The 7,500-nt window shown below is 49.7% G+C and overlaps 1 non-coding gene across 1 annotated transcript; it reads left to right on the top strand.

The window, feature by feature from the left end:
* The first annotated feature begins 5,973 nt into the window (after positions 1-5,973).
* LOC143175621 (5.8S ribosomal RNA) lies at positions 5,974-6,128 on the top strand. The gene has a single exon (XR_013000327.1). It is a non-coding gene; the product is annotated as a 5.8S ribosomal RNA (ribosomal RNA).
* The last annotated feature ends 1,372 nt before the right edge of the window (positions 6,129-7,500 follow it).

The following is a 7,500-nucleotide window of genomic DNA, read 5'->3' as shown; positions in this document are numbered from 1 at the left end:
TCGGAGAGTAAAACGCGAATTCATACTATGAAAACTTACGTCTCTCGACGATGGGACGATCCACGCGAAGAGTTGTTTACGTGCACGCGTATGGTGCGATTGCGTCGATTCGCTTTTCTGTACGGGGAGAAATAGAACGTTGAGTTGACTTATCGGGTCTTCGTTGGAATTACCGTCGCTGGCATTGTAAACTCCAGATGACCTTGTGATTCCTTCGTCGGGCACTGGTAAAGGGTGGCGATGATGCGTTCTATAATAGAAATACCCGTCGTAGCGTTTCTTCCGAGTCAACCCGCTCACGAAACTCTCTCTCGTCGTGGAATCCCCGCGTCGGAGAGTAAAACGCGAATTCATACTATGAAAACTTACGTCTCTCGACGATGGGACGATCCACGCGAAGAGTTGTTTACGTGTACGCGTATGGTGCGATTGCGTCGATTCGCTTTTCTGTACGGGGAGAAATAGAACGTTGAGTTGACTTATCGGGTCTTCGTTGGAATTACCGTCGCTGGCATTGTAAACTCCAGATGACCTTGTGATTCCTTCGTCGGGCACTGGTAAAGGGTGGCGATGATGCGTTCTATAATAGAAATACCCGTCGTAGCGTTTCTTCCGAGTCAACCCGCTCACGAAACTCTCTCTCTCGTCGTGGAATCCCCGCGTCGGAGAGTAAAACGCCGAAGGCTTACTATGAAACTTACGTCTCTCGACGATGGGACGATCCACGCGAAGAGTTGTTACGTGCACGCGTATGGTGCGATTGCGTCGATTCGCTTTTCTGTACGGGGAGTAATAGAACGTTGAGTTGACTTATCGGGTCTTCGTTGGAATTACCGTCGCTGGCATTGTAAACTCCAGATGACCTTGTGATTCCTTCGTCGGGCACTGGTAAAGGGTGGCGATGATGCGTTCTATAATAGAAATACCCGTCGTAGCGTTTCTTCCGAGTCAACCCGCTCACGAAACTCTCTCTCGTCGTGGAATCCCCGCGTCGGAGAGTAAAACGCGAATTCATACTATGAAAACTTACGTCTCTCGACGATGGGACGATCCACGCGAAGAGTTGTTTACGTGCACGCGTATGGTGCGATTGCGTCGATTCGCTTTTCTGTACGGGGAGAAATAGAACGTTGAGTTGACTTATCGGGTCTTCGTTGGAATTACCGTCGCTGGCATTGTAAACTCCAGATGACCTTGTGATTCCTTCGTCGGGCACTGGTAAAGGGTGGCGATGATGCGTTCTATAATAGAAATACCCGTCGTAGCGTTTCTTCCGAGTCAACCCGCTCACGAAACTCTCTCTCGTCGTGGAATCCCCGCGTCGGAGAGTAAAACGCGAATTCATACTATGAAAACTTACGTCTCTCGACGATGGGACGATCCACGCGAAGAGTTGTTTACGTGCACGCGTATGGTGCGATTGCGTCGATTCGCTTTTCTGTACGGGGAGAAATAGAACGTTGAGTTGACTTATCGGGTCTTCGTTGGAATTACCGTCGCTGGCATTGTAAACTCCAGATGACCTTGTGATTCCTTCGTCGGGCACTGGTAAAGGGTGGCGATGATGCGTTCTATAATAGAAATACCCGTCGTAGCGTTTCTTCCGAGTCAACCCGCTCACGAAACTCTCTCTCGTCGTGGAATCCCCGCGTCGGAGGGTAAAACGCGATATATAATAGTATATGCCAGTGGTTCGCGCGCGTCGTCTCTGAGATACGCGGTCGACAGAGTTCCGAAAACACGTGATGTGCCACGATTTCCGTGCGTCTTACATCTTTCGACGATGGGACGATCCACGCGAAGAGAACGTTCGTGCTTGCGTGAGGTGCAACAGCGTCGATTCGCTTTTCTGTACGGGGAGAAATAGAACGTTGAGTTGACTTATCGGGTCTTCGTTGGAATTACCGTCGCTGGCATTGTAAACTCCAGATGACCTTGTGATTCCTTCGTCGGGCACTGGTAAAGGGTGGCGATGATTCGTTCTATAATAGTAATACCCGTCGTAGCGTTTCGACCGATGTCACCCGCCACGAATGTCTCTCTCGACGTGGAAACCCCGCGCCGAAGAGTAAACGCGAAGGCTTACCATACGAAAGAAAACGGTATTATACGCCTGTGGTATGTGCGTCTCGGCTCTGTGATACGCGATCGGCAGAGTTACAAAAAAACGTTGATGGGCCACGATTTCCGTGCGTCTTACATCTTTCGACGATGGGACGATCCACGCGAAGAGTAGTTACGTGCTCGCGCGAGGTGCGATAGCGTCGATTCGCTTTTCTGTACGGGGAGAAATAGAACGATGAGTTGACTTATCGGGTCTTCGTTGGAATTACCGTCGCTGGCATTGTAAACTCCAGATGACCTTGTGATTCCTTCGTCGGGCACTGGTAAAGGGTGGCGATGATTCGTTCTATAATAGAAATACCCGTCGTAGCGATTCGGCCGAGACACCCGCCACGAAACTCTCTCTCGTCGTGGAATCCCCATGTCGGAGAGTAAAACGCGAAGGCTAACTATATAAGAAACATATAGTATTATTTATGCCTGTGGTTCTCCGTTTGTCCTACTCTCAGATACGCGACTCGGAGAGTTACGAATAATCGTGATGGACCACGATTTCTGTACGTCTTACATCTTTCGACGATGGGACGATCCACGCGAAGAGATCATTCCTGCTTGCGTGAGGTGCGATAGCGCCGATTCGCTTTTCTGTACGGGGAGAAATAGAACGATGAGTTGACTTATCGGGTCTTCGTTGGAATTACCGTCGCTGGCATTGTAAACTCCAGATGACCTTGTGATTCCTTCGTCGGGCACTGGTAAAGGGTGGCGATGATTCGTTCTATAATAGAAATACCCGTCGTAGCGATTCGGCCGTGTCACCCGCCACGAAAATCTCTCTCGTCGTGGAATCCCCGCGTCGTAGAGTAAACGCGAAGGCTTGCTATAGAAGACTATAGTTTATACGCCTGTGGTTCACCGGTTGCCTGCTCTCCGGGGTACGCGATCGCGCAGGAGTTACGGAAGAACTTGATGGGCCACGATCTCCAAGCGGCTATATCTTTCGACGATGGGACGATTCACGCGAAGAGAACGTTCGTGCATGCGTGAGGTGCGATAGCGTTGATTCGCTTGTCTGTACGGGGAGAAATAGAACGATGAGTTGACTTATCGGGTCTTCGTTGGAATTACCGTCGCTGGCATTGTAAACTCCAGATGACCTTGTGATTCCTTCGTCGGGCACTGGTAAAGGGTGGCGATGATTCGTTCTATAATAGAAATACCCGTCGTAGCGTTTCGACCGATGTCACCCGCCACGAAATTCTCTCTCGTCGTGGAATCCCCGCGTCGGAGAGTAAAACGCGAAGGCTAACTATATAAGAAACATATAGTATTATTTATGCCTGTGGTTCTCCGTTTGTCCTACTCTCAGATACGCGACTCGGAGAGTTACGAATAATCGTGATGGACCACGATTTCTGTACGTCTTACATCTTTCGACGATGGGACGATCCACGCGAAGAGATCATTCCTGCTTGCGTGAGGTGCGATAGCGCCGATTCGCTTTTCTGTACGGGGAGAAATAGAACGATGAGTTGACTTATCGGGTCTTCGTTGGAATTACCGTCGCTGGCATTGTAAACTCCAGATGACCTTGTGATTCCTTCGTCGGGCACTGGTAAAGGGTGGCGATGATTCGTTCTATAATAGAAATACCCGTCGTAGCGATTCGGCCGTGTCACCCGCCACGAAAATCTCTCTCGTCGTGGAATCCCCGCGTCGTAGAGTAAACGCGAAGGCTTGCTATAGAAGACTATAGTTTATACGCCTGTGGTTCACCGGTTGCCTGCTCTCCGGGGTACGCGATCGCGCAGGAGTTACGGAAGAACTTGATGGGCCACGATCTCCAAGCGGCTATATCTTTCGACGATGGGACGATTCACGCGAAGAGAACGTTCGTGCATGCGTGAGGTGCGATAGCGTTGATTCGCTTGTCTGTACGGGGAGAAATAGAACGATGAGTTGACTTATCGGGTCTTCGTTGGAATTACCGTCGCTGGCATTGTAAACTCCAGATGACCTTGTGATTCCTTCGTCGGGCACTGGTAAAGGGTGGCGATGATTCGTTCTATAATAGAAATACCCGTCGTAGCGTTTCGACCGATGTCACCCGCCACGAAATTCTCTCTCGTCGTGGAATCCCCGCGTCGGAGAGTAACCGCCGAAGGCTTGCTATAGAAGACTATAGTTTATACGCCTGTGGTTCACCGGTTGCCGGCTCTCCGGGGCACGCGATCGCGCGAAGGTTACGGAGGGACGTGAAGCGCCCGAGCAATGAAACGTCCGCAGGAGGAAACGAGCAACCGCCGAACATTGTTTCGCGACGTTTCCATAATGTATTGTCGTTTCGCTCGCATCCCGCTTCTTTCCCCTAGTTTCCTCGACGCGTAGTTTCGCAGCCTTAGTGGACGAATCATTCTCGATTCGAGGAAAGATATGCAGTGGGGCGTGCAATGAGCCCGCCAGAGACCACGATCTCCAATGCGTCTTTACATCTTTCGACGATGGGATGATCCACGCGAAGAGAACGTTCGTGCTTGCGCGAGGTGCGTTAGCGTCGATTCGCTTTTCTGTACGGGGAGAAATAGAACGATGAGTTGACTTATCGGGTCTTCGTTGGAATTACCGTCGCTGGCATTGTAAACTCCAGATGACCTTGTGATTCCTTCGTCGGGCACTGGTAAAGGGTGGCGATGATTCGTTCTATAATAGAAATACCCGTCGTAGCGATTCGGCCGAGTCACCCGCCACGAAACTGTCTCTCTTTCGTCGTGGAAACCCCGCGTCGGAGAGTAAAACGCGCGAAGGCTGTGACTGTAACATATATATATACAGTATACAATGCCTGTGGTTTTTGCGCGTGTCGGCTCTTCGGTATACGCGATCGGCCAGAGTTACGGAGGGACGGTGAAGCGCACGAGAAATTGAAACGGCCGCACGATTGGAACCGAGCAACCGTCGAACATTGTTTCGCGACGTTTCCATAATGCGTTTTCGTTTCGCTCGCATACCGCTTCTTTTCCCCTAGTCTCTGAGACGCGTTTTCGAGCCGTTCTTCTACTATCGATTCTCGTAGAGAGAAGGGACCGGGTAGTCTGGAAGTGGAACCCGCATCTTGCGTGTACCGTACACGGAATTGAGAGGACCGGCCGTGAAGCTCGTTTTAAAGCCGTGCGTCTGACACCCAACTCTTGCGCGCCAATTTCGCGGCAAGAGATAATATGGGACGAATGACCGGCAAAGAGCCAGCTGTGAAGTCTGTTTTTTTAATCGAATCCGTGGACGTGTGTATGCCGTAGCGTCGCTCGTCGTGTTCGTTCATGGTCGTTCCGAGAGAAAGAACGAAAGCGGTAACGAAGGGACCGGCCGTGAAGCTCGTTTTAAAGCCGCGCGTCTGACACCCAACTCTTGCGCGCCAATTTCGCGGCAAGAGATAACATGGGACGAATGACCGGCAAAGAGCCAGCTGTGAAGTCTTTTTTCATTATTTGCTTTCAATCGATCGATCGGTACGATTCGTGCAACGTTTCGCGCGATGCGACGCGAAAACATGCGCGCAACAATAGATGCGTCTGATCGGAAGAACGCGAGGGTCGACTGCACGCGATGGATTCAGTATCGGGTAGGATACAAAATATATCCCCGTCGTTTCCACGCGTGCGAGTCTTCTGCGTCTTTCGCGGGTTTTTGAATGCACTATACGCCCGGAACGTCGAGAAATATATACATATTACTTGAACGTTTTTCGTCTCGAAAGGCTTCGGTGTCGTCTCCAAGGCGACGCCTGAATCTCCTTCGCGCGCTGGTCGGAGATTCAGGTATCAACTTTTATCTTCTCTTTGAAAGAAGAGAGATATTAGGTCGAACAAATGAGAATAAAATTATATATGTGAAATATAAAATTTATACGATTACCCTGAACGGTGGATCACTTGGCTCGTGGGTCGATGAAGAACGCAGCTAATTGCGCGTCAACGTGTGAACTGCAGGACACATGAACATCGACATTTCGAACGCACATTGCGGTCCACGGATACAATTCCTGGACCACGCCTGGCTGAGGGTCGTTTACGTACCATACACTGCTTGCGTAGCTCTGTCAAATCCCCGCCGTCGTTCACCTCTTCGGATCGAACGTTTTTTTACCGAAGGGCGCAAAGAACGTTTCTGAGTCGGGTTAAGAGAAGGATGCTACGTACGAGCGAACGATGGGTGTCTCGTCGGCGTTTGTCGCGGACACGCGAAAATTCTGTGAATTTCACGGACAGTGTACGTTCTAGTTGTTGCAAAACGATCGGAATCGTTTGTATGGACTCGCGTGAGTGTTCGCGGCGTCGTGCGTCGTTCAATTACGACCGCCCGCGGATACCGCTCCACTGCGATATGGATCTGAGCGACAACTTTTTCGGCTGTTCGTGAGATGAACGGTTTCGTGTGTTTAGAAAAATTTTTTTTCCCGCGCTCCCGACGTCACCTGAAATGATGCGTCAGAGGTGAAAGAAAATATTAAGAAGTCGAGAGAGAGAGAGACTACACACGTTTTATTCATATTTTGTATACCGTGCGTGAGACGGATGTGCACGACACGTCGTATGTCGGTATATTACCGACTGGCCCCAGGGAGATTGTTTTCTTCCTCTCTTACGAATGAGATGTACGTTTCGGAGGATCGTCGTTACCGAAACACACGGCAAAACGAGACTTCTCGCAGCAGAACCTTTATACACAATACACATCGACTCTTTTTACCCCGAGAGAGAGAGAAAAGGTGTATTTCTTTTTTTTATTTTTCGAATTCGACGCACGAACGCTTTGACGACTGGAGAAAAACACGGTGTGTGTTAAAATCGTGCGGGACGAGCATGCGTATTCGTAACGGGTCGAATAGTTCTTATTCCCCGTCGTCGCGTGTCCTCGCTGGACCACCACCGTGCGCTTCCGCCACGTTCAGTTGAATTTCGAAATATATATATATAAAAAGAATCACCATATACTCTCTTTCGGGAGGTGTATTTTTATCGGTTTCTGCTATAGAGAAGAGACGGAGATCGTGTTGTGAGGTGTAACGTTTCTGTATCCCCGTTTCGGAGGATCGTCGTTATCGGCGGAACACACGTCAAAACGAGACTTCTCGCAGAACCTTTATACACAATACACATCGACTCTTTTACCCCGAGAGAGAGAAAAGGTGTTTTTCTTTTTTTTTTATTTTTCGAATTCGACGCACGAACGCTTTGACGACTGGAGAAAAACACGGTGTGTGTTAAAATCGTGCGGGACGAGCATGCGTATTCGTAACGGGTCGAATAGTTCTTATTCCCCGTCGTCGCGTGTCCTCGCTGGACCACCACCGTGCGCTTCCGCCACGTTCAGTTGTATTTCGAAATATATATATATATAAAAAGAATCACCATATACTCTCTTTCGGGAGGTGTATTT

This window comes from Nomia melanderi, unplaced genomic scaffold (genome assembly GCF_051020985.1).
Source record: "Nomia melanderi isolate GNS246 unplaced genomic scaffold, iyNomMela1 scaffold0143, whole genome shotgun sequence".
Classification (NCBI taxonomy): Eukaryota; Metazoa; Arthropoda; class Insecta; order Hymenoptera; family Halictidae; genus Nomia; species Nomia melanderi.
This window is presented reverse-complemented; position numbering and strand designations above follow the sequence as displayed.